The sequence below is a fragment of the Lontra canadensis genome, unplaced genomic scaffold, assembly GCF_010015895.1.
Source record: "Lontra canadensis isolate GAN:19392208 unplaced genomic scaffold, GSC_riverotter_1.0 scaffold57, whole genome shotgun sequence".
Taxonomy (NCBI): Eukaryota; Metazoa; Chordata; class Mammalia; order Carnivora; family Mustelidae; genus Lontra; species Lontra canadensis.
In genome coordinates this window covers 11,810,453-11,836,654 of record NW_022631051.1, presented here as the reverse complement: position 1 = coordinate 11,836,654, position 26,202 = coordinate 11,810,453, and the positions used below count along the sequence as shown (strand labels likewise).

The window sequence follows — 26,202 nt, the reverse complement described above, 5'->3', positions numbered from 1 at the left end:
AAGCTATCTAGCTGATCTCCCGCTACCTGAAGTAGTCTCAGCCTGCTACTTCTCCGCCATCTTGACTCCTTGATCGGGAAGAGAGAATCTTAAGCAGGCTCCACACCCACCTCAGAGCCCAACATGGGGCTTTATCTCACCACGCTGAGCTCATGACAGGAGCTGAAATCAAGAGTTGCACGCTTAATTGAAGAGCCACCCAGTCACCCCTGGTTTGAGGTTTCTATTCATGGTTTTCCTACCTCAGTGAGCATTGTTAGGGTCCGTGATCAAAGGAACGAGACTGATATAAAGCAAAAATCAAACAAAGCTTTATTTCACGCCAAGCATCAAAAATCAAACTGACCGGTCAGGGCTATCTCTTACGAAAAGGTGACGACGATGACCCCGGCAAGTCCGCTCCCAACGTGGCTGCCCTGGACAAGGCCTTTCTGTAAATGAGGCCACTCTGGACGAGGCCACTCCCAGGATGAGGCCGCAGCTGATGAGGTCACTCCTCAGACAGGGCTGCTCCCCGGAAAGGCTGCTCTCCGGACAAGGGCTGCTCCGGCGAGGCGGCTCCTCGGACAAGGCTGCTCACAAAAAGAGGCCACTCTGGAGGAAGCCTCTTTCCTGATGATGCTGCCTCCCACAGGGCTGCTCACCGAGGAAGCCTCTTTCCAGATGAAGCCGCTCCCTGGAATGGCGCAGCTCCAGTGAGGCCGCGGCTCAGGGTATCAAGGCCGCTCCTGGCAGCGAGGCCGTTCGCAGCGAGGTTGCTGGCGTCTAGGCCGTTCCCCGTTGTGTGTAGGTGGGGCCGCTGGTGTCGGGACCGCTGGCGTTGGGACCGCTGGCGTTGGGACTGCTGTGGCGTCGGCTGCTGCTGGTGTGCTGGGACCTTTCGCGTGCTCGGGGCTGCTGGCGGCTCAGCTGCAGGTGGCTCCGCTGCTCCCCATGGCGCTGCTGCCGAAGCCGCGGTGTGGGTGGGGCTGCTCGTCTAGCTCTGACAAGAGCTGTCACAACTCTCACAGCTCTTACAAGAGCTGTCACAGCTCTTTCTTCTGCTCCCGCCGACTCTCCTTCTTCTGCTCCTTCTGACAGCTCTCCCTTCTTTTTCTGCTCCCGCCAACCTCGCGGACCAACCTTTATGGGGGTGGTTGAGCCCCGCCCCTACACAGTTAGCCAGTTGAATTGCAATTTACCCAGTGGATATACCCACGCCCCACCGATTGGACGTCTCCACCTGGCCTGCCCCGCCCCTACTTCTGGGGTCCACAAATTAGTTCCTCTGGGAGGGGCAGGCCCTTACAAGCATAACTGTCAATTTGTTGAGAACCAGATGTGCTGAGTATTTAACTGTGCTAACTCTGGAGACCTCATTCTTCTGCCCTTCAGAAAGATTGTTGATTTTTATTTGTTTTGGGCTGAAAGTACCTATTTTAGGCTTTCCCAAGCTCTTCCTGCAATGTGTATTCCATGTTGCATGGGGTCACTGAAGTTCCTATTCCATTATCTCTGGGGCATTGAGTGATTTGACGAGGAATTTCAGTAATGTCCAAAAACCAGAAGAAAAAATTATTGTCCCTTTCAATGTCCCAATAGATGCCACTGGGGGAAACCATTGTAGCTGAGGGAGCCAAAATAAGGAGAACTCTTCCTGAGGGATTTTGGGTAGGAGCATTGCAAGTGGCATGATTGGTTGGGGCTACATGTCTGCCTCATTTAAAAAGATCAAGGAAATGACTATAGAGCCAGAATTGGCTGGGTGTTTGGGGATTGGCTAACTGGATAGTACTGCATTTCTGGTCAAGCAGAGTATTTACAGGAACACAAAAACTTGGTTTGCTGACATGGCGTCCCAAGCTGGAGTGGCTCCATCTTGGCCCTAGAAATTTATCTGAACATTTTCTACTGTTTCAGCACAGCTCTTACTGGTTTTGCATTCATCTGGGTGCTACAATGTCTTACATGGCTTCTGGACTTCTCACAAAGGCACTTTGGTTCATGTATCTTTAAGATACATGAGAGAAATGAGGGTCTGAGGCTGTGCGTTCTGCCATTTCGTTGATGTCACCTACTGAGAATTTGGGCTCAAGGGATATTTGTCTTTCGTTTTCTTTTCTTGTAGTATGTTTGGCGTTGGTATCAGGGTAACACCTCATAGAATGAGTTAGAAACTATTTTCTCATCATCAGTATTTGGGGACAGTTTGAGAAGCACCACTGTTATCCAGATGTTTGGTAGAATTCCCCAGGGAAGTTGTCAGGTCCAAGGCTTTTCTTTATCAGGCTATTTTTTGAATAGTGACTTAATTTTCTTACTATTTTAGGTCTGTTCAGATTTTCTATTCCTTCCTGATGCAGTTTGGGTAGGTCTTATGTTTCCTTTTTTTTTTTTTTTTTAAGATTTATTTATTTGAGGGGTGCCTGGATGGCTCAGTGGGTTAAAGCCTCTGCCTTCGGCTCAGGTCATGATCCCGGGGTCCTGGGATCGAGCCCCACATTGGGCTCTCTACTCAGCAGGGAGCCTGCTTCCTCCTCTCTCTCGACCTGTCTCCCTGCCTACTTGTGATCTGTCTGTCAAGTAAATAAATAAAATATTTAAAAAAAAAGATTTATTTATTTGAGAGAGAGAGAGAGACTGTGATCAGGGGAAGGGACAAAAGAAAGAGGGAGAGAGAATCCTCAAGCAGACTCCCCACTGAATGAAGAACCTGACACGGGGCTCAATTTCATGACTGTGAGTTCATGACCTGAGCTGAAATCAAGAGTAGGGTACTTAACCGACTCAGCCACCCAGGTGCCCCAAGTTTTGTGTTTCTAGGAATTTATCCATTTTGTTGGCATACAGTTGTTCATAGTACTGGATTATCTTTTGACTGGACAGATTAATCCATTCACATTTAAAGTAATTACTGATAGGAGCGCCTGGGTGGCTCAGTGGGTTAAAGCCTCTGCCTTCGGCTCAGGTCATGATCCCAGGGTCCTGGGATTGAGCCCCACATTGAGCTCTCTGCTCCGTGGAGAGTCTGCTTTCTCTCTCTCTGCCTGCCTCTCTGCCTACTTGTGATCTCTGTCTAATAAATAAATAAAATCTTTTAAAATTTTTTTAAAAAGTAATTACTGATAAGGGGGTCATGTTTTCTACATACTTACACTTTTTCCCTTTATTTTCTGCACTAGTGTCTCCTTTTGTGTTTAGTTTATTCTTGTAATGAAATGCTTTAATTCTCTTAGCATTTCCTTTCACATATATTCAATAGCCATCCTCTGTGTGGTTGCAATAGGGATTGTGTTTTAACATTTTAAAGTTACAACATCCTGGGGCACCTGGGTGGCTCAGTGGGTTAAAGCCTCTGCCTTCCACTCGGGTCGTCGTCCTGGGGTCCTGGGATCGAGCCCCGCGTCGGGCTCTCTGCTCAGTGGAGAGCCTGCTTCCTGCACCCCCTGTCTGCCTCTCTCCCTGCTTGTGATCTCTGTCTGTCAAATAAATAAATAAAATCTTTAAAAAAAATACAAAGTTACAACATCCTAATTTGAATTTATACCAGCTTAACTTCTATGATGTACAGAAACTCTGCTCCTAATAAGTTCTGTCCCAACCCTCTTTCAGTCTTGATTTTGCAAAATTACATCTTTATACGTCATCAAAAAATAGACCACTCTTTTTTTTAATGCATTAGTCTCTCTTAAATCACTTAGAAAGCAAAATGTAGAGTTACAAACCAAAGTTACGATAAACTAGCTTTTATAAAAACTACCCAATTTTTTACTTTTACTGAGACCTTTATTTTTTTATACAGCTTTGACTTAGGGAAGGTCTAGTGGTAACAAAGTCCCTATCCTTTTGTTTATCTGGGATGTCTTAATATCTCTCTCTTTTGAAGGACAGTTTTGCTGGATATAGGATTCTTGGTTGACATTTATTTTTATTCAGCACTTTGAATAAATTAATCCACTGCCTCCTGGCCCAGTAAGTAGTCAGCATTTGCCACCCTAATGGTGTATAATGTAGGGCCGAGGAGGATAGTTTCTTGCATTAGAAGCCCTTTGTCACTTTACGGGCATCTTAGGTGGTCTGAAAACTCCAGGAGGGAAGCCTCTACAGTAACAGAGTCCCTGAAGTCCCCAGCAGGATTGCCCGCTGATTCCAGTTTGGACACATTTCACAGCCTTTAAATTGGAAGGATTGCCATTCCATGTAGGTAGATTTGCAAGTAACAGCACCAGTAAAATTTGTAAATAGGGAATATGTTGCCTTTCAAGAATCCAAAAGGACTAAAAGATTTTCAACTTGTGTTAACATTATGGATGCTGAGAAGGTTAGTAACTGGTTCCTAATCATGCCAGGGATGGTTTACCAAATAATTGATTTACCAAATAATTTTCAGGATTTATTTTTTTTTTTTTTTTAAGATTTTATTTATTTACTTGACAGAGAGATCACAAGCAGGCAGAGAGGCAGGCAGAGAGAGAGGAGGAAGCAGGCTCCCCGCTGAGCAGAGAGCCCGACGCGGGGCTCGATCCCAGGACTCCGAGATCATGACCTGAGCCGAAGGCAGCGGCTTAACCCACTGAGCCACCCAGGCGCCCCGTCAGGATTTATTTTTAAAGATTATTTTTGTGAGGAAGCGGGGAGGGCAGAGGGAGAAGCAGACTCTGCACTGAGCAGAGAGCCCCATGTGGGACTTGATCGCAGGACCCTGGAAACATGAGCTGAAGGCAAATGCTTAACCAACTGAGGCACCCAGGAACCAAATTTTCAGGATTTTTAACTGAGGTGGTGGGACATTGTATTATATGAGGGACATTTGTGACCCATTCTCCTTTTGTGAGCTATAGTATTTGTCTCATTAATGAATGTGTCAAATGAATCTTTTTGGAGGAGGGATATCATCAATATAATGTTGTATTTGTGCTTCTTGAGAAAGTTGGGTGCAAGTAAATGCTTGCCCTCAAAGATACCTCGTGGGTAGCCTGGTGAAGGTGTATTATAGTCCTTGAGAGATGAAGACAGACTGTGGCTAAGAGGCATTGAATAAGCAATGAACAGAACATACTACCCAAAGCTATAATAGTAGACTATTTATTGGTTAATGATTGGATGGAATTAGTAATTTCAATATATTGGGTACTGGGGACTTATGGGATGGGCCCACAGAATTGAGGTACCTGCCTTCTTTCCAAGTTTAAGTACAAGCAAAATTGGGCAATAGTGGGTATAATCATTTTTTCACTCATTAGATCCTCTCTAAGTTTCAATCTTTGAAGTACAGCCTATTTTTTTTTCAAATGGGGCTTGAACCCACAACCCTGAGACCAAGACCTGAGCTAAAATCAAGAGTTAGACACTCAACTGACTGAGCCACCCTGGTGCCCGAAGGAAGGCCTATTTTAATTTACATTGGGCTATATTAACTATTTTAGTGGAGGAGGGGTGTCCATGGGGGTTCAGTTTTGTCAAGACAATTTGTTATTGTTAAAGTATTTTCTTTAAGCTTTTTCTTTTTCTTTAAACTCCATGCTCAGCATGGGGCTCAAACTCAAGATCCTGAGATCCAGAGTTGCTGTACCAAGTGAGCTATCCAGGCATCCATGTAATTGCCAAAGTCTTAATTTTAACATATTACTCACTTGGGCAGGGCTTTCTTACCCAGCAGGGGATATTTTGGGGCAACTGGTGCTATGACTGTGAAGATTTTAGGCAAGACAGTAATAGTTCCAATGGTCAAGATAAGGCCTACCTATTTGTCCTCCACTTTATATTCAGTTACTTCCTTAAAGGATTATAAGGAGTAGGGTGGTTAAATTTATTGGGGTCACAATACAACTATAATTTGAGACTCAGTATTAAGGCCATTTACCAACTGGCACATTTAAGCAGATACTAAAGTTAATTCAGAACCTATGAGGCTAAGCAGGGTCGGGCCTGGTTAGTACTTGGATGGGAGAGCATTTGACTGCAGAACCTATGAGGCACAAAGGCACAAAGCCAATCTGTACCTTTTTGTTACTGTATAAAGTTTTTTGATTTTGAATTTCCAGTTGGGTCAAGTTGTGGGCCGTTATTTTAGCCTTTGTTACAGTTGTCACTATGTCCAGGTTTCTTTCTCCTTCCAGTCACTGGGCATATACTTCAGCGGGTTCTCCTGTATTTCTCCTCATCTGTACGAATTTCTTCCTCCAAAGGTCCTCCAGTTGGCACCCTCAAGGTTAGGGGCCTCCCTCATAGTATGGTTACTTTAGAGTGCTTAAGGATCCTGGATTTAAGTTTAGTTTTTTTTTTTTTTAAGATTTTATTTATTTATTTGACAGAGATCACAAGTAGGCAGACAATCAGGCAGAGAGAGAAGAGGAAGCAGGCTCCCTGCTTAGCAGAGAGCCCGATTTGGGGCTCGATCCTAGAACTCTGGGATTATGACCTGAGCGTAAGGCAGAGGCTTTAACCCACTAAGCCACCCAGGCACCCCTAAGTTTAGTTTGAATTAATGTTTTCACTGTGCTACAGGGATGCCAACAAGTGTTTTTCCCTATCGCCTTGACAATAGGGATCTTTGTTATAGCAGAGGCATAGGTGACAAAAGGGGGCCGGACTCAACCCAAAGGTCAGTGGATCAAAACCATCCTGTGTTACAATCCTACCTTTTCTGGCATGCCACTCTTTCTTCTCCTTTCTCTTTGTACAAAGAATATATTGAGTTTCTAGCCACATAAAGTCATAGCTTTCAGTTTCTGTCTCTGTCCAGTCATTCCTACTGCAGACCTTCTGGGAAGTTACGGACAAGTTCAGGAACCCAAGAGCCAGGCTCGTGGGTGGCTGTTTCTTCCTCCAGGGAACGCCAGTCATCCTCCCTCGTATGGTGGTTCACATCCAGTGTAAGGTCATTTTGTCTATGGCATATTTACATAAGCACTTAATGCTGTTACTTTCTTTCTAAGCACTGCTCTAGCTGCATCCCATGGATGGCGATATATGGCACAGCAGACTCTTGAACAACACATTTGAACTGCAAGGGTCCACTTATACCTGGATTTTTTTTATTTTTTTACAAATACAGTACAATACTATAAATGTGTTTTTTCTTGCAGTTTTATTTTCTCTAGCTTTATTGTAACAATACATTATGTAATACATATAACCTACAAAATGTGTGTTACTTGAACTGTTTATGTTATCCTAAGACTTCCAGTCAACAGTAGGCTATTAATAGTTAAGTTTTGGGGGAGTCTGGGGTGTCCGGGGTACCTGGGTGGCTCAGTCATTAAGTGTCTGCCTTTCAGCTCAGGTCATGATCCCGGAGTCCGGGGATCAAGCCCCACATCAGGCTCCCTGCTCAGCGGGAAGCCTGCTTCTCCCTCTCCCACTCCCCCTGCTTGTGTTCTCTCTCTCGCTGTGTCTCTCTCTGTCAAATAAATAAATAAAATCTTTAAAAAAGTTTTGGGGGAGTCAAATTTATATGCAAATTTTTGCCTCTGTGAAGGTTTGTTGCCCCTGATCCCTGCACTGTTCAAGGGTTAACTGTATTTTTACTTTCTCTCTACTCATAATATTTTAAAATTTCTCCTGACTTTCTGTTGACTTTCCTTAATCTTTAATTTGGAGATTTTTTAGGTACCTTTGTTTGATTTCTAGTTTAATTTTATTTTGTTCAAAAACCTGTGTTGTATGATTTTAACTTTCTTCAGTTTGTTTTATAGCCTAGGATATAGTCTCTTGGTGCTTAGAAAATGTGAATTCTGCTGTTGGGTAGAGAGTTCTATAGATGTCAAGTTTGTTGATATTATATCACTGTATTTAAAGTAGGTTTCTTGTAGATAGCATATGGCTGGATCTTTTTTAAAATAAAATCTGAGAGTCTCTGCCTCTTAATGTGTTTAAGCCATATGTATTTAATGTAATTACCAGTATGTTGGGATTTATGTCTGTGTGATACAAGAAATAAACATTATCTGGGTCCTTGGCGCAGAATTTCTAAAACTCTTGAAGTTTACTGTCTTTTGTATGTTAATGAGATAACTCTGGGGTGAGGGGTGCCTAGATAGTTTCAGGATGTGGGCTGGTGGCCAGAAAAACCAACCACACTGAGTGTTATATGCCACTAATGAAGTATTGAACGCTACATCAAAAACTAATGATGTACTGTATGTTGGCCATTGAATTTAAATTTAAAAAGAAACAAAAGAAAACCAACCACACAATTAGAGGATTGAAATTTTCAGCTTCCCCAACCTTCTGGGAGGGGAGAGGTGTCAGAGCTTGAGCCCAATCGCCATGCCCAGTGATTCCATCAGTCATGCCTATGTAATGAAACTTCCATAAAAACTCAAAACAACAAATTCTAGAAAGCTTCTGGGTTGGTGAACATACGGATGTGTTGGTAGGAGAAGGCATGGAAGTTCTCCTCTACTCTGTGTCCTGTGCATCCCTTCCATTTGGCTGTTACTGAGAGGTACTGAACCTTTATAACCAGTACTTGTAAGTAAAGTGCATTCCTGAGTTCTGAGTCTAATCAAACCTGAGGGGGTAGAGGGAACCCCCAAATTTATAGTCACCCAGGCAGAAGTGTGGGTCGCTTGGGCACCCCGTTTGGGGCTGGCATCTGAACTGGAGATGGTCTTATGGGACTGAGCCATTTAACTTGTGGAATCTGATACTTGCTAACTCCAGGTAGAATATGTCATTATTGAATTGAATTTTTAGACACCTGGTTAGTGTCAGAATTGGTTGATGTGGAAAACAACACATATTTGGTATCAGAGGAGAAAACCTACACGTTCTTCTCTTACTGTTTTTCTTCTGTTTGTTCCTTCCATTATTCTCTTTCTGTTTTCCCTTTCTGCCATCTTTTCCTTTCCTGGGCTCACTGTTACAGGCACCACCTGCCCGGGACAGGGAAGGGGCAGAAGGGGTGAGTTGGCTGAGGTCTTGGGCAGCAGAGAAGCTGATTTCCCTGCTCTGGTTCTTCAGATTCTCCCTCTCTCCCCCGCAATCCCGGAACCCTTCTCCCCACAGTGCCGCATTGTAGGCTCTTCTGCGGACTTCCCCAGACCTTCTGACTCCATGAACCTCCTCATTCTGAACAATCCCTGGAGGGTTTTCTTCCCTCCAGTTCATGCTATTAAATTCAATTCCTAGAGAGTACTTCTACCTCTGCCTGGATTAATTTCACATTTTTTGAGGACCTGACCTATAAGTGACCATCTCCCTGTGACATGCTGGTAGTGTTAAGTCTGCAGAGACCTGCTCCCTGCACCACTGAGAACAGACAGCAACACTGCGAGCCCCATTGGTCTTTTTTTTTTTTTAAAGCTTTATTTGAGAGAGCATGAGCTGGGGGAGGGAGAGAGGGAGAGGGAGAAACAGACTCCCCACTGAGCAGGGAGCTTGACAAGGGGCTCCATCCCAGGACCCTGGATCATAACTGAGCCAGGGGCAGATGCTTAACCGACTAGGCACCCAGGTCCCACGCCCATTGGCCATCGATAGTGCCACTGGTTCCTCCACCTACTGCTCATTTATGCATGAGATCTCTATCTTAGGAGGATCTGTTCCCATAAAGTAGGACCATAACAAAGGCTATTTTAACAGCCAAGAAGGATCACAGTACTCAGAATCTGTGAATTCCAGCCTCTCCTTGTTGCAGTGAGGAGACAGTTGGGCCAGAACTGGTTAGAGTCAGAAGCAGAGGTCAGGCACCAGCATCCAGAACAGCCACTGGGGACCCAAAGCCTGAGGCTTCCTTGAGTCTGAAGACCGGGCTAAGAGAAACCGAGAGGGCTCCCTGGTTTCTGCTTATACCCAGGACATCCTGTAGCCACCAACCCAGAAGCCGTGGCTCAGGGTGCAGGTGGGTGTGGCCAGTTCTTGGGGAGATGGAGAGACGGTAGCGGACTTAGCACAGGCTGGGAGAGCAGACACACGGATTTCTGGGCTGGGCCGGGGTGCACCTGCTCTGGGCTCTGAGCCAGAGGGGGCTGACTCCTGGGGAACAGCCCCCAGGTCTCTGAGGACCATCCCCACCCACACAAGGAGAGGAGCGCAGGAGGAGACCAGGTAGGCTGTAGGAGATGCAGTGGGGCTGGCCTACCCTAGGCCTTTCTTCCCCTTCACTGACCTACAGGTTGCTCACATAAGCTGGTCCCCACCCAGTGCCTTCTCCAGTCTGTCCCTGAGCACTGCTTCAGGCCTGGGCTGAGGATCTATAAAAAGAGGGGGGCTGAGAGGGCTGTGTATGCTACTAGTTATTTCAGAAATTTTACAAGTGCTTAAGTACATGACCACTTATGCCCAAAGAAGGGGGCCGGTGCTTTCGTGGATTTTCTGCCATTCATTTGACTGACACCATTCTGCAACTGAGAGTAAATTACTTCCCAAACACGAAAATAACATACTACAGGGCAAAGGAATGGATGAAGACCAGACTGGGATCCCGTCAGCTCCGAATAGCTAAGGGGGGCGGGCAGTGAATGAACCCTAGGGTTGGAGAGCGCCAGAAGGAAAAACCCAAAACAATTAACGTCTAATCTGCACCTTTTGCTTCTCAGGAGAAGCAGAATCAGGGGGAGACTCTCAGACTGTAACTGCCTGGCTCTGTGGGTTTGGCGGTAGAAGGATGGGAAGGTGACTTCCCTGAGATCAGACAGCCTCCACTTGCTCGAAGCTCAGCACCAGTCAAGCCTTGGGCGACGGCCCTGGTTTTGGACCAGACTGCGCGTGGTTCAAAGTGCGGGTTTGTGGGCAGTGTCTCTCCGGGCAATGAAACTACAGCAGTTTCCTACCTATCCTGGCCTCTGACCGGCAAGCTGTTGACAATATCAAACTTCACCTGAGCCCTGTGCACCCAGAAAACTGCCATGATGAAGAAATGTCCCCAGTCCTCTGTTTCCTGAAAAGCTGTGTTCTAGAAATCAGCTTACCTTAAAGAATTACCTTTCCCCATATGACCTCAGTAAGATTCACTTCCTACTCTTTCTCAGGACTCCCTTGTTTACCTGAGGCAAGGCCAGACACAGACCCTGAACCTGGTGAGATTAGAAATGTTTGTCTCCTGAAATGAACCACAAAGAAAAACTTTTGCTGCTCAGATCTCTGAGCCTTCCCCTACTTGCAGACAATCTCTGCAGCTCATTTCACTCTCTCTATACAAATGGGAAGCTGAGCCGTTCTGCTGAGACTCTCAGATCTTTGGATCTGGAGTGCTCTCCCTGTTGCAACAGCCTACATAAAACCTCCTTACCTCCAGTGGATTTTGTCTTTGACCCTGGGCTACCTCCCTCCGGCTCCAGACCGAAGCCACCATGCCACACATCGCCATTCCAAACCACCTGCTCTTTACCCCATCGCCATACTTTCTCCCACTTTCCTTCCCTCTCTGACCCTACCAGGTTGATCTTGGAAGTTCACAACTCAAACAGAAAAAAGAAAAAAAAAATTAACATCCAGTCATCAGACCAACTCTTGCTAAGCTGGTCACCCTGAATAAATCAGTTTAGAAGAGACTAATCTTTAAAAATAAATGCAATACCTCTCTTTCAGCCTCCTCATCTCAAAGAGAAAGGTTCTGGAAATCACTATCAGAAGGGGCCATGGGTCAAGCGTGTTTCAGTTTTTGCTCCCAGAAAAGTTTTCCATGCCCTCGTGAAGTTTCATTCTAATGATGGGCAGGTGAAGAGACTGTACACCACATACATAGTAAGTAACATAACAGATATTAAATATCATGAAGGAAAATGGGAAGGGGGAGGCCACAGTACCTGTAGGCAGGCTAAGACTAAGTCTCTTCCTTACATTTTTTAAAAGACTAAATCTATAGGGGAAAAAAAGACTATGGATTTAAAAAGCCTGAAAAGATGCATCATCCAGTCATCATGTGGACTTTTCTCTGGATCCTGATTTAAGTCAACAGCTTATGGGATGATTGGAAATTTGAGTACCGACTAGATACTGAATATCACAAAATTAAGTTCTTTGCATGTGCTAAAATGATGTTCTATTTTATACTTTGGAAGTAAATGCTGAACTATTCACAGAAGGAGTGATGTGATGTTGGGGATTTGCTTCCAAGAAATGCAGAAGGAAAAAGGAGGCTGTCGGTGTGAATGCAGAGGGATTAGCAAAGAGTTGATGATTACTGAAGCTGAGTGATGAGTACGTGGGATCCATTGTACCATTTCTTTTTCTACTTTTGCGTTTCCGTTGAAAAAGGCTTTAAAAAAAAATACTGTAGTGGGCTGAGTTGTGCCCCCACCTGCTTCCAAAATTCTTATGTTGAAGTCCTCATCCCCAGTTCCTCAAAGTGTGACTCTATTTGGAGATGGGGCCTTGAAAGAGGTAATTAAAGTAAAATGAGGTCATAGCGGTGGGCCCTAGTCCATTGTGACTGATGTGTTTATAAGAAGAGGAAATTATGATGCAGACATGCACGCATAGAGGAAACCCGTGTGAGAACAGAGCAAGAAGGCGGCCATGTACAAGGCAAGGAGAGAGTCCCCAAAAGAAACCAATCCTGCCAACACCTTGATCGTAGACTTCTAGCATCCAGAACTGTCAGACACTAATACTTGTTATTGTTTAAGCCACTTAATCTGTGGTATTTTGTTATAGGAATTATGGTATGTGGTATTTTGTTACCAGGCAGCTCTGATAAACTAACACACATAACTTCAAGAAATAAATGAATAAACTAGGGCACGGGGGGTGGCTCCATCGGTTGAGCGTCTGCCTTTGGCTCGGGTCATGATCCTGGGGTCCTGAGATTGAATCCCACATCAGCCTCCCTGGTCCGTAGGGAGCCTGCTTCTCCCTCTTCCTCTGTGTGCTGCTCCCCTAGCTTGTGCTCTCTCTATCTCTCTCTGTCAAATAAAATCTTAATAAATAATTGAATAAACTAAAACATTTAAAATAATGCCAGGCAAGTTTGCGGAGTATGGCTTTCTGATTCTACAGTATTCACTTTAGCAAAGTTGTGAGATTCAAATGATCACTTGCTGACAAAAATGTGGAAAATGGCATAAGGGTGCCTGCGTGGCTCAGTTGGTTATGTGACTGCCTTCGGCTCAGGTCATGATCCTGAAGTCCCAGGATCGAGTCCTGCATTGGGCTCCCTGCTCAGCCCGGAGTCTGCCTCTCCCTCTGACCCTCCCCCTTCTCATGCTCTCTCCCATTCTCTCTCTCAGATAAAAGATTTTTTTTTAAGTTTAAAAAAATATGGAAGATGAAAACTACTCATAATGAACTAGGATCTCTTGAGGTCTCACTACCTGCCAGGCACAAGGGTAGAGCTCTCCGTGAGATATTTTATTTGCTCCTACCAACAGTTTCATGATCAAGGTACTACAGCACCCATTTTATAAATGAGGTAATTAAGGGTCAGAGAGATTAGGTTGTCAGGTAACTTAGTTGGAGAATGAGGTCTCACCCCAGATCAGCTGACTCCACACAGAACACCCCCCCACAACCTAGGCACTGTTTCTTTGGAAGCATTGGTGGAGTTTCTTTCTCATCTTTGGGAACTCTCGTTTAGATTTTTCTGCCAATACCTGAGGTAGGACAATTGGAAGATTCTCTCAGGAAGTAAGAGCACACATCCCCTTTGGTCTCCTCTTCCGGCAGTGCACCATTGGGAAATTTTATCTTCAAAATCATTGCTGAATGGGGCTGAATTGGCAGAAACCAACTTGAGGCTGAACTGTTATCCAGACACCTCCAGGATCCTCTCAAAGAGAAGCCCTAAAAATCAGTCACTTGAGCATTTCTTCATGCCACATAATGTATGGAACTCAGATGGCTCTTTACCTGTATTCTATAGAAAGCTGTCCTCTGTTACCATACGGGGTAGCTGTAATTTGCCAATTCCACACTGTCTAAAGATTCTTAGTCTAATGCACACATTATAAATACATGAGCAGGAAGGATAATTTGAATGACCACTGTTTAACAGGACTTATAAGGCCATACAAGACAAGGCAATGCTTTCCTTTTAATATATACTTCTCTCCATCCCCTCATTAATATCTCCATTCAAACGAGACTAACTCCAGTTCCCTAACTCCACCATGCTCCAGCTCATTTCAGGACCTTCTCATGTGCTATTCCAGTTGTCTGGAATGTTTATTCATTCGTCTTTTCCTTCCATGGTCTCTTCCTCTGAGAATCCTTTCATGAACCTAAAGACTGTAAACTATGTTAACAATCAGTGTTCTTTTGCCCTTTTTTTTAAGATTTTATTTATTTATTTGACAGAACACAAGTAGGCAGAGAGGCAGGCAGAGGGAGAGGGAGAAACATGCTCTCCGTTGAGTTGGGAGCCCAACGTGGGGCTTGATCCCAGGACCCTGGGATCATGACCTGAGCCGAAGGCAGATGCTTAACCGACTGAGTCACCTAGGCGCCCCACTTTTACCTTTTTTAAAGCAATGTGAACCCACCTTGTACTTCCCTTAATTAAACAGTTTTCAACATGTGATGAATCTTTATTTGGGCCTCACTGGTTTTCCAAGAGAGTGCCATAGGCCACTAGGACAAGATGAAGCAAGATAGGCAAACCTTTTCATAATTCACATAGTGTTGAAATAGCAAGTGTAAATTGATACTATGTATAAGGCTGAGTGCTGTGTGATCTATATAATTTCTCACAGTAACTGTAAAACAATTATAATTACTTCCCTCTTTTTAGAGATAAAAGTACGAGCTTTAGAGAACCAAAGTTACTTACCAAAATTACACAGGAAGCGAGACATAGCCAGGATTTAAGCACTGATCTGTGTGTCTTTAGATCACAGCCTGTGTTGCTATAACTCTCCTAAGTGGTAAGAAAACCTCATGAGGAAAGGTTGAGACCAATGCCATGGAGATGCTTGGCCTCACAGCCCCCTTCAAGCTTTCTTTAATCATCATCTTTTGCTTTAACCAAGACTCCAGTTAGTAAGGAGGTTTATGCAAATTTTTTACCCCCAGGGTAGTAAGAGGTTTTTCTCACCCTGCTGCACCACACTGAGATATTCCTTGGCACACGGGCCTTCTGGACCTTTCAGGACCAACGCAGCCCTGCCTATAGAGATCATTCATGGACAACCGGCACAGGGCACAGTGTGGGCCTTAAGAGCCTCAGCTTCAGTCAGTCCCTAGGAACTAAGGAACAACACTCTGCTAGTAGCCCATGGAGTGGAAACAGAAACGGACCTCTGGCTCTACCTCCCGTGCCCGGGGCCACTACATGCAACAGCCACCCGCCATTTTGGGACTCCTCTCGCTGAGTTCCTGGAGGGCTCTTCTGTGACCCTCTGTGCTCAGACATCCCTGGAAGTAGATCCAACCAATCCCTAAGTGAGGCTCTTCATGGAGGCTCTGAGAAGCCCTTTACCGGTGTGATATTCCTTGAGTTGTTTCAGAGGTTCATCCTTTTCTGGAACCCTAGGTCTGTTGGGATAGGTCCCTCCAGCAGCGCTTCCTTCCCACTTACTCTTAGAAAATGGTTTCTCCCTTTCCATGGTGCTTTATATTCTTAATGATGGCCCACTGCCTTCCTAAAACATCCCTGCGGTAAGCATCTTGAATCAGAGATGTTAATTGGGTTACTGAAAGTCATCTCTGAATTAGAGATCTAGGAGTTCTCATCCGGAGATACTGAATGATAAACAAGACTTTCTCCTCAATGCTGTCTCACCCATTCTATTTGTATACTCATTTTATGAATGAGGAAACTGAAGCTCAGCTTAAGTAAAATGGCCAGTGTCACTGAGTGGGTAAGCAGTAGAGGCAAAATTCCAATGCCAAACTATTCCAAATGCCTCATCCATTCAATCAGATCTGTACTGTAGAACGTAAAACATCAGAGATGATCTGATCCACTTCTTAAGGCATGGCTGTCTATGTTTTGTTCTGCATTTTAAAAATATGAATATATTGGGGCTCCTGGGTGGCTCAGTGGATTAAGGCCTCTGCCTTCGGCTCAGGTCATGATCTCAGGGTCCTGGGATCAAGCCCCACATTGGCTCTCTGCTCGGCGGGGAGCCTGCTTCCCTTCCTCTCTCTCTGCCCACCTCTCTGCCTACTTGTGATCTCTGTCTGTCAAATAAACAAAATCTTTTTTTTTTTTAAAGATTTTATTCATTTATTTGACAGACAGAGATCACAAGTAGGCAGAGAGGCAGGCACCCCGCTGAGCAGAGAGCCCGATGCGGGCTCCATCCCAGGACCCTGAGATCATGACCTGAGCCGAAGGCAGTGGCTTAACCCACTGAGCCACCCAGGCGACCCTAAACAAAATCTTTTAAAAAAAATATTAATATAATAAGCTTTGTTTGCTTCCAGTTAAAAATAAGGAATATTAAAAATAGAGGAAATAAAAAATAATAAGGTTGTCTGCTTGCTCTGCAGAGCATTCCTGAACTTCCCACACCTGCGTTAGCAGTCTCTGGGCAGAAATCTCCCCACCTTATATGAGTAACTGCTTTGTACCCAAGGTAATTACAACTTTGAGGAATCACAAAGTTGAAGGTATTCTCACTTGTGTATCTCTTGATACAGCAGCTATATGGAGCAGTTTTCATTGAAGGGCATTTTCCTTGGGCTAGAAAGACAATTAAAATTTTGCTTTTTGATTTTTTGTTACTGAGTAATGAGGCAGCAGGAGCCCCCCCGCCCCAACACACCCTTATCCAACATCTAACAAGATGCTAACAGTGATAGGAGTTTAAGAAATTTATGTGTTGGCACGCCTGGGTGGCTCAGCGGGTTAAGCCTCTGCCTTCGGCTCAGGTCATGATCTCAGGGTCCTGGGATCTAAGCCCTGCATCAGGCTCTCTGCTCAGCAGGGAGCCTGGTTCTTCCCTCTCTCTCTGCCTGCCTCTCTGCCTCCTTGTGATTTCTCTCTCTCTGTGTCAAATAAATAAAAATCTTTTTAAAAAAATTTATGCGTTAAAAGGATAAGGAAATGAATGGACTTCACACCCTATTGCCATAGCCAGTCCTCACCTATCTCTCATGCTTTCTTTCTAATGAGTGGTAAGGAGAAGCAGAAATCAAGTTATTCTGTTACTCCACTGAAACCTAATAAATTGTATTTTAAGGAGGACTCCTGAGAGCAGAACTGACTCAGCTGAGTTACAAGTGAGTTACTCTCTGTTAAGGGAAAGAAGTTTGAGTTGACTTTCATGTAACTTGAATTTACAACCTCCAGATTACATTCATTCATTCAAACATATATTGAGTTTCTAGTGTGTGTCAAGCTCTGTTCTACAAGTCAGGGATATGGTGACGAACCAACATCCAAGAACCTGCCATTCTAGCAGAGGAAGGCAGCCAATCTCGGAAATAAGATAATTTGGGTAGTGATAAATGCTACAGAAAAATAAAACACATACTAGGCTTTGGTAGGATTTGGAGATGAAGAGCTCTGGTTATGGAAGGGATTTCTCATGGACAACCTGGGAGCAAGAATTTGTTCTCATTGCCAGACCAATAAGGGGTTAGAATTGCCCATTCTAGGAGAGGTGTATCTCTAATTATACACACATAATTGACAATGTGATTTAAAGATTCATTGTTTGGTTAGTTTGGTTCATTTTTCACTTTAATAATTTCCAAGAGCTTGAATAATTCTCCGGATACCTTCTAAATTTAATTTCCGGACTGCAAGTGCTGAGAGCCACACTGCAGAATGTGGTGCCCCTCCCACAGTCCTGCCATCGTGGAGTCCAGCAACTAGGATGGCCCCATTAGCTCATTACTCTCTTACCACATCATCCTGACCCACAATTTCACTAACTGAGGAGTTAAACATTTTCAGCTGTGAGTGCTTCTGTTTTCCTAGTCTGTTAAGACTAGGGTTAGTGGAATCATAAAGTTGAAGGTATTCTCACTTGTGTGCCATGTGATACTGAAGTACATGGATTGAACACAATGGTTGGAAAGCCATTCCCTCCATGGAACCCCCGGTATGCACAAGTAAACACTATTATTAATAATTTAATAATACTAGCTATAATTTAATGACTACTTAGCACGTGGCAGGCACGGGGCTAAGGAAACAAATGTGACTTAGCCCACCAAATCCTCAGAACTGCCCTCTGAGTTGAGGCCCTTGCAAGGGAGAGAAGAGTGTGCGATGTTAGGAACGCCTAGCTCCAGTTACTAGCTGCGTGACCTCAAGTAAAGCATTCCTCAGCTGTAAAATGGAATAAGGTGCTACATACCTCATAGAGTGTGTGTACGTGTGTGTGTGAAGATTAGATGAGTTAATGGTTACAAACTGATACTAAATGTGCTTCATGTGAGCTTTTAGAGCTACTGTTGTAAGTCTCAAATGTGCTATACTGGGTAGAAATTTGGTAGTCATTCGGTTCCATTTTCTTTTTGCTCTCCACTTTTTTTTTAAAGATTTATTTATTCATTTATTTATTTGACAGAGAGAGACACAGCAAGAGAGGGAACACAAGCAGGGGAAATGGGAGAGGAGGAAGCAGGCTCCCCGAAGAGCAGGGAGCCCGATGCGGGGCTTGATCCCAGGACCCCGGGATCATGACCTGGGCCAAAGGCAGATGCTTAATGACTGAGCCACGCAGATACTCCTCTTTTCATGTCTTTATATCACTTTCTCACCAGTCTGGAAGGCTTCTGGCTGGATGTATGCCTGCTTACAGTTTATCACAAAAAGAGCTTCATGTACACTTCCTTCCAACCATTGCCCCAATCCCTGAGCCAAAGGGAAGTACGGACAAGCCATTTGAAAGGAATGTTTCCAGCACTGTGTGAAGAGAGTGAAAACCAGCCACCATAACATGTTGCTGTTTTGCCTTTAAAGCTTGTTTAGAGCATATGTATCTTAATAGAATCAAACACAATACATATTAAAAAAAATTATTACATGTAACTTTATTTTTCTTTTGGATTAAGAGGCTTTATACACATTTGACTTCATGAACAAAAAAAAAAACCACACATCAATAATTACCAGAAAGCTTTATGGATCCAAAAGTATTCGCCATCAAAAATGAGCCACTGTAGGGGCACCTGGGTGGCTCAGTGGGTTGAGCCTTTTCTTAACGAACCCTCCAAATAAGCGTTTTGCCAAAGGATCGTAGTTGTCACAGCAGTCAGGAAATAAGTGACTCCAAGTCCAACACAGTTGATCCTTCCTTACTCAACTGCTCGCCTATTCCATAGCGAAGGATTTGGTGAGCTTGTAAACACCTGCTCGGCAGCCCCACTATGCACAAATCCTGGAAATCCATTTTTAGTAAGGATAATAATCATGACAATGGATCCTCCGTGCTCTTTTACCCAGGAGTTGTAAACTGCTTTGCACCTGTAGGAGGTGCCCGTCAAGTCGGTTTCAATGCCAGCAGGCTGTCCCTTTGCACTTGAGGTGTCTTGCAGGAGTCATGAACCTCCACTGTTAGCCAAAAAATTGGGTCTCACCATAAATATCCAAGATGGATTTGACCAAATTGTTTGCCTCCTCTTCTTTACAGATGTTGTGTTTTATGGGATTGATCTGAGCCTGGTTGGCGGGGGGGCAGGCTAGCCTTCAGTTCATCTGCAATAGATTTTAATTCATCAAAGCTACGAGATGAAGTGACCACATTACACCCCAGCTGCAGGAGCTCAGTCACGATGGCCTTTCTTGTACCCGTGTCCCCACTGGTGATGATGGCCAGTGGGTCTTGCAGCAAGCTAGCCATCTGGCAGCTCTTGTCCTTGCCCCAAGTGCCCATATCCTCCAAACAGCGGAGTCTCGGGAGCATCAAGGTCTCTTACATAGTAACATTCTTTGTATTTAAAAAAAAAATTGGCTGTCCAAATTATTTTATTTTTAAAAGATTCATTATCATCTTAAATACTGATATTCTATCATAACTCTTATTGACGGTTATTTTCAATTTCAAACTATAAATAACCCAGAAATAAATGTTAACACACCTTTATCCAAATGTCAGATTATTGAGTGTATGAGTCCTTTACATTTTTTCTCCTTTATGGAGATGATTATGTGGGATTTTTTTTCCCTCTTTTGTGTCATTAATATGGTGAATTTTGTTAAAAGATGTCTTCATATTGGACTGTCTTTGCATTTCTAGTATTTCTCAGTCAAATGCTATCCTTTTTTTTTAAGATTTTATTTGTTTATTTGACAGAGAGAGATCACAAGTAGGCAGAGAGGAAGGCAGAGAGAAGGGGGGAGCAGGCTCCCCACCGAACAGAGAGCCCGACACAGGGCTCAGTCACAGGACCCTGCGATCATGACCTGAGCCGAAGGCAGAGGCTTAACCCACTGAGCCAACCCAGGTGCCCTAGTCAAACACTATTCTTATTTTCATGTGCTGCACAGTGCCATTGCATTGATATTTATCAGTGAGATTTGTCTCTCATTTTTAGAGGCCATCTTGTCAATTTGTGTTTGGGGATTTTTTAGTGAAATAGCTCTGTCAGTTTGGATCTGTGTTGGACTCCAAACTTGAATCTAGTGTGGCTTGGCATGAATGAGCTAGCTGAAGGACAGACCCCATCCTGTAATTGATGGAAAAAATGTACTTCAGTGAAAAACTGCATTGCTCAGATCTTACCTGTCCAGTCTTCATTGTTTTCTAGTCTTTCATTATTGTTGTTTTTGTTTAAGATTTTATTTATTTATTTGACAGAGTCACAGCAAGAGAGGGAACACAAGCAGGGGTAGTGGGAGAGGAAGAAGCAGGCTTCTGTGGAGCAGGACCCTGGGATCATGACCTGAGCCGAAGGCAGACACTTAAGGACTGAGCCACCCAGGCACCCCTCTTTCATTGTTCTCGAGCTACTTTGAAAGACAGCTAATAGCAACGCAAAATCATTCTTGTCTCTAGACACGTACATTCTGTCCTATTCAACTGACTTCCCTCCCCCCGGAGTCCAGTTCTACCTTCCTTTGCACATTTGTTTCTCCTTAGAACTGACTGTAACACCTCCCCATCTCCTCACTAACCAGTTAAATAAAATCTTTAGCACTTGTTCATTTTTATATCTGCATGAGTCATGATTTTACTGTTTTTTTTGAAAATCATCTCTTCTTGGGGCGCCTGGGTGGCTCAGTGGGTTAAAGCCTCTGCCTTCGGCTCAGGTCATGATCCCAGAGTCCTGGGATCGAGCCCCGCATCGGGCTCTCTGCTCAGCGGGGAGCCTGCTTCCTCCCTTCTCTCTCTCTGCCTGCCTCTCTGCCTACTTGTGATCTGTCTGTCAAATAAATAAATAAAAATCTTAAAAAATAAATAAATAAATAAAATTTAAAAATAATAAAAAAAGAAAATCATCTCTTCTTAATTGTAAAATATACATAAAATTTGCCATCTTAACAGGTTTTGTTTTGTTTTTTTACTTAAAACTCCCAGGAACCTGTGAATGTTAACCTTATTTGGGAAAAGGGTCATGGCAAATGTAATTAGGTTGAGAAACTTGAAATGAGGATATCATCTTGAATTATCCAGATGGGCCTGAAATTAACAGGTTGGTTGTTTTGTTTTGTTTTGTTTTGTTTTAGATATTCAGGTCGGTGGCATTACTCACATTCACTTTATTCTGCAACCATCATCACCATCCACTTTCCAGAACTTTTTCACCTTACTAAACCGAAACTGTTCCCATTAAGTAATAAGCCTGCCTTCATCTATCACCTAAGCTCCTGGCAACCACCATTTTACTTTCTGTCTCTATGAATTAGACTACTCTAGACATCTTATGTAAGTGTGCTGGGAGGAAGAACTTCCTACCAATTCAGATAGCCTGCCAATTAACTGACAGATTCACATGAGAAAAGACAAGATCGATGGGCACATTCAGGCAGGGCATTCAGATGGGGGAGGCTGCCTGAAGAGCTGGAGCTAGAGATTTATATACCAACCTAACAGGGTTGAAAGACATGGAGAAGAAAGAGGTTTTCTGGGCAGGACTAATGGGCTTTTAGGGAAACAAATGCAAGGTAGGATACTGTGATCATGTTTGCTTATGCAGATTCTCAGATGCAAGTGGTCTAAGCCAGGAGAGAACCTCCCCCAAAGAGGGAATTTATGGCAGCTTCACTCTCTGAAGGATCTGCCTTTAATCAGGTAAAGGAAAGCTCCAGAAAGGCTTCTGCGTCTGCCTCTGCTGTATGTCAAATGTCTTCAGTTTAAAATAATCTTCACTCCAACTCAGGGGGTACAAGTGGGTCCCTACAAGTGGAATCTTACAGTATTTGTCCTTTTGTGACTGGCTTATTTCATTTAGGCTAGTGTCCTCAAGATTCACCCATGTTTTAGCATGCGTTAGAATTACCTCCCCCACCTTTTTTTAGAATTCCCTTTCTTTTTAAGACTGAAATAAGTGTTTACCCATTCATCCACTGATGAACACTTGAGCTGCTTCTGCCTTTTGACTATTGTTAATAAATGTTCTTACAGCTATGGCTGTACAAATATTCTTCAAGATCCTCCTTTCAATTCTTTAGGGTATATACCCAGAAATAAAATTCCTGGATCTAATTTTAATTTTTGAGGAATCACCGTACTGTTTTCCATAACAGCTATACCATTTTACATTCCCACTAATTTCCACTGATTTCACATTCTCACGAATAGTGCACAAGTGTTCCAATTTATCCGTATCCTCTCCAACACTTGTTAGTTGCTGGCTTTTTTGATAGTAGCCATCCTAATGCGTGTGAGGTAGTGTATCATTATCATTTCGATTTGCATGTCCCCATAATGATTAGTGATGCTCCGCATCTTTTTCATGTGCTTATTGGCCAGAAAATTATCTTTTAACACTATACTCACCTTTTAACACTGTACATCCAGCCTCCAAGGAGTCCTGCTCACTATACATCAACGGATACATCAGAGATTGAAAGTTCAGAATCATTATGAGCCTTACCTTCACTGGGTGTCACAGTTTTATTGGTGGTGGTTTTTTTCTTTCCTGTGTGATGCATCTTACAAATTCATCTTTCTCGAAGCCATTTGACATTTGGAAAAGAGACTTTTCAAGTCTCCAGCACCAAAAAGTAATGGTCAGTGCTGCCTCGCTGCAAGGCTTGGTGGGAAAACTCATTAAGAGGATCCATGGAAACCCTTTGGAAGAGTGGTGGCCAGGTAGGTCCTTTTCAGTAAGTGCCAGTGTTTCCTTTCCTGTCTTGGTTCAGAGTGGCAAGTGCATCCCCGGGGGTCCCTAGGAGGAAGAAGCAGGTGCACAGAGCACGTAAGCCTCAAGTCAGGCTTCAGCCACAAGAGAGAAAGGAGGAGAGGGAGAGTAGAAAAAGAAGGTGGGGAAGGAGAAATCCAAAGGTTTCAGTTGGCAAGGAGGGACAGAATGGATGCCCACTGCTGCCCTAGAGAAGGGACGTTGCTGTGGTGGTGAGCTCACCCAAGGCCAGATGGTCTTCTCACCAAGATATTCCTTGCTTCCAAATCACCCTCGAGACTCTCTAAGTATCCTCACTGCTGCAGCCAGCACCTGCCCACAGCCACCGCCAAACACGAATGGTCCCCAGAGATGCCAGCTCCACAGAAACTCCTAACTGTGGAACCAGGGGCTCCCAGCACTTCGTGCACCCCAGAACACCACACACACCACAGCTGTAGAGACACCCAATGCCCTGCATCATTAGCAGTTGGGAAGAAAAAATTCTTGTGTTTCTCCTCTCCTCCTCACACAGAAAACTTCCTCGAGCAGATGTGTGGGTCTTCTCCCAGAGCAACCAATGCTCCAACACCAGCTGGGTGTGCTACAGTTCAACTCAGTTCTGGCTCACTACCTACATTTAATGGTACGTCCCAGAGATGAAGAGCTCAGTTCCATAAGCTGCTCCCACTTCAGATCCCAATTGCAAGTTCCAGGTGGTTGCCAGTATGTCTGACCCGTTGGCTATAAATTGAGACTTCTACAGTGCCTTCTTCAGTTCATCAATTTTCTAGAATGGCTCACAGAAATCAGGGAAACACATTTCCCTGGGCATTCCATAATTGAGGATATGAAAAAGGATACAGTGGAAGAACTAGATGAAGAAATACAGAGGGTGAGGTCTGCGTGGATCCCGGGCCAACCTGGGTTCACCAACCTGGAAGCTCTCTGACCCCATACTTTACGGTTTTTTCCAGAGGCTTTGTCATATCAACATGATCATTAACTTGATCTCCAGCCCCTGTCTTCTCCCCCGAAGATGGGGGTAGTACTGAAAGTTCCAAACATCTAGTCACACGAGGTCTTTTTTTTTTTCTTCCCAAGAGATTTCAAGAGATTTAGTTCTGTATGAAGAACCAGGGTCAAAAAATAAATAACAGCAGGAACCGGGGGCAGAGACCAATATTATTTCATAGGGGTGTGGCCCACATTCTTTGGGCATGTGATTAGCATTTGGCAAAGTCAGCCTGGGGCATATAGGGAACTATTGAGTAATGAACTAGTGGATGGGTCTTTCACTCAAGCCCTGATTCTTGATTGTTGGAGACCTAAAACGAACAGGATGATAGAAATTGTGGTGGCCCTGGATTGTTCACTGTGCTATGTATCCTCTGTATTTTTCTCCAAGGTAAGTACCACAGATCACTAGAATATAAGCCACAAGAGGGTAGATGGGTTTGTCTATTCTATTCACTGCTGTATCTACAATGCCTGGCAATTAATAGATCATCACATAAATACTGGATGAATGTGAGAACAAGAGAAGATGTGAATGGGTAGACATTGGCAGATGTAATTAACACGGTGAGCTCAGAGGTCAGTTTTCCTACTGTCATTTCCAGTGATCTCTGTACTGCTGTCTTAGCCTTTTGTAGCTTCATATTAGATAGTAACATTTTCTCTTTTTTAAAAATAAGTTTCTCTTTATTTATTTGAGAGAGAGAGCACAAGCAGGGGGAGCAGCAGGCAGAGGGAGAGGGAGAAGCATGCTCCCTGCTGAACCAGGAGCCCGATGTGGGGCCAGATCCCAGGACCCTGAGATCATGACCTAAGCCAAAGGCAGAGGCTTAACCCACTGAGCCACCCAGGCTCCCCTAGACAGTAACATTTCATCTCCCCATTCTCTGCTCATTTTCCCAGGCATCGTTCTTGTTTGTTATTCTTAGGCATGAAAGCACAAGTATTTAGCCATGCTCCAAAATTAATACTACAGGTATTATGGAGCACCTAGATGGCACTGTCAGTTAAACCTCCAACTCTGGGTTTCAGCTCAGGTCATGATCTTGGGGTTGTGAGATTGAGCTCTGAGTCAGGCTCTGCACTCAGCGTGGAGTCTGCTTGAGATTCTCACCCTCTGCCCCTTCCCCCAATTGTGCATACTTTCTCTCTCTCTCTAAAATAAATGAAATCTTTTTTTAAAAGATTTATTTATTTATTTATTTATTTATTTATTTATTTGACAGAGATCACAAGTAGGCAGAGAGGCAGGCAGAGAGAGAGAAGGAAGCAGGCTCCCCGCTGAGCAGAGAGCCCGATGCGGGGCTCTATCGCAGGACCCTGGGATCATGACCTGAGCCGAAGGCAGAGGCTTAACCCACTGAGCCACCCAGGCGCCCCTACTTATGGTATTCTTTAAAAGATTTCATTTATGGGGCGCCTGGGTGGCTCAGTGGGTTAAGTCTCTGCCTTCGGCTCAGGTCATGATCGCAGGGTCCTGGGATCGAGCCCCACATCGGGCTCTCTGCTCGGCAGGGAGCCTGCTCCCTCCCCCACACCTGCCTCTCTGCCTACTTGTGATCTCTGTCAAATAAATAATAAAATCTTTTTTAAAAATACCATAAGTATTATTTCTTGAAATAAGAAAAAAGTTTCTTATTTCTCAAAATAAGGAATATGTGAAGGAGATTAAGAGGTACAAATTTCCAGTTACAGAATAAATAAGTCATGGGAATGCATACCATAGAGAATATAGTCAATAATATTGTAATTATTTTATATGCTCACAGGTAGTGACTAGATTTATCATGGGGATCCTTTCATAATGTATAAAAATATCGATTCAGGGGTGCCTGGCTGGCTTAGTCAGAAGAGCATGTGACTCTTGATCTCAGGGTCAGGAGTTCAAGCCCCACACTGGGTGTAGAGATTACTTAAAATAAAAAAAAACTTTTTAAAATTTTTATTTATTTATTTATCTTAGAGACAGTGTGTGCAAGCAGGAGGGAGAGGGAGAGAAAATCTGAAGCAGTGCCCCAATAAATACAATTCAAATAAATAAATAAATAAATAAGCGAATCACTATGATGTACACCTGAAATT

The 26,202-nt window shown here is 43.9% G+C and overlaps 1 pseudogene; it reads right to left on the bottom strand.

Moving 5' to 3' along the window:
- Window positions 1-765: 765 nt before the first annotated feature.
- Window positions 766-19,694, bottom strand: LOC116878318 (annotated as a pseudogene).
- Between the last annotated feature and the right edge of the window lie 6,508 nt (window positions 19,695-26,202).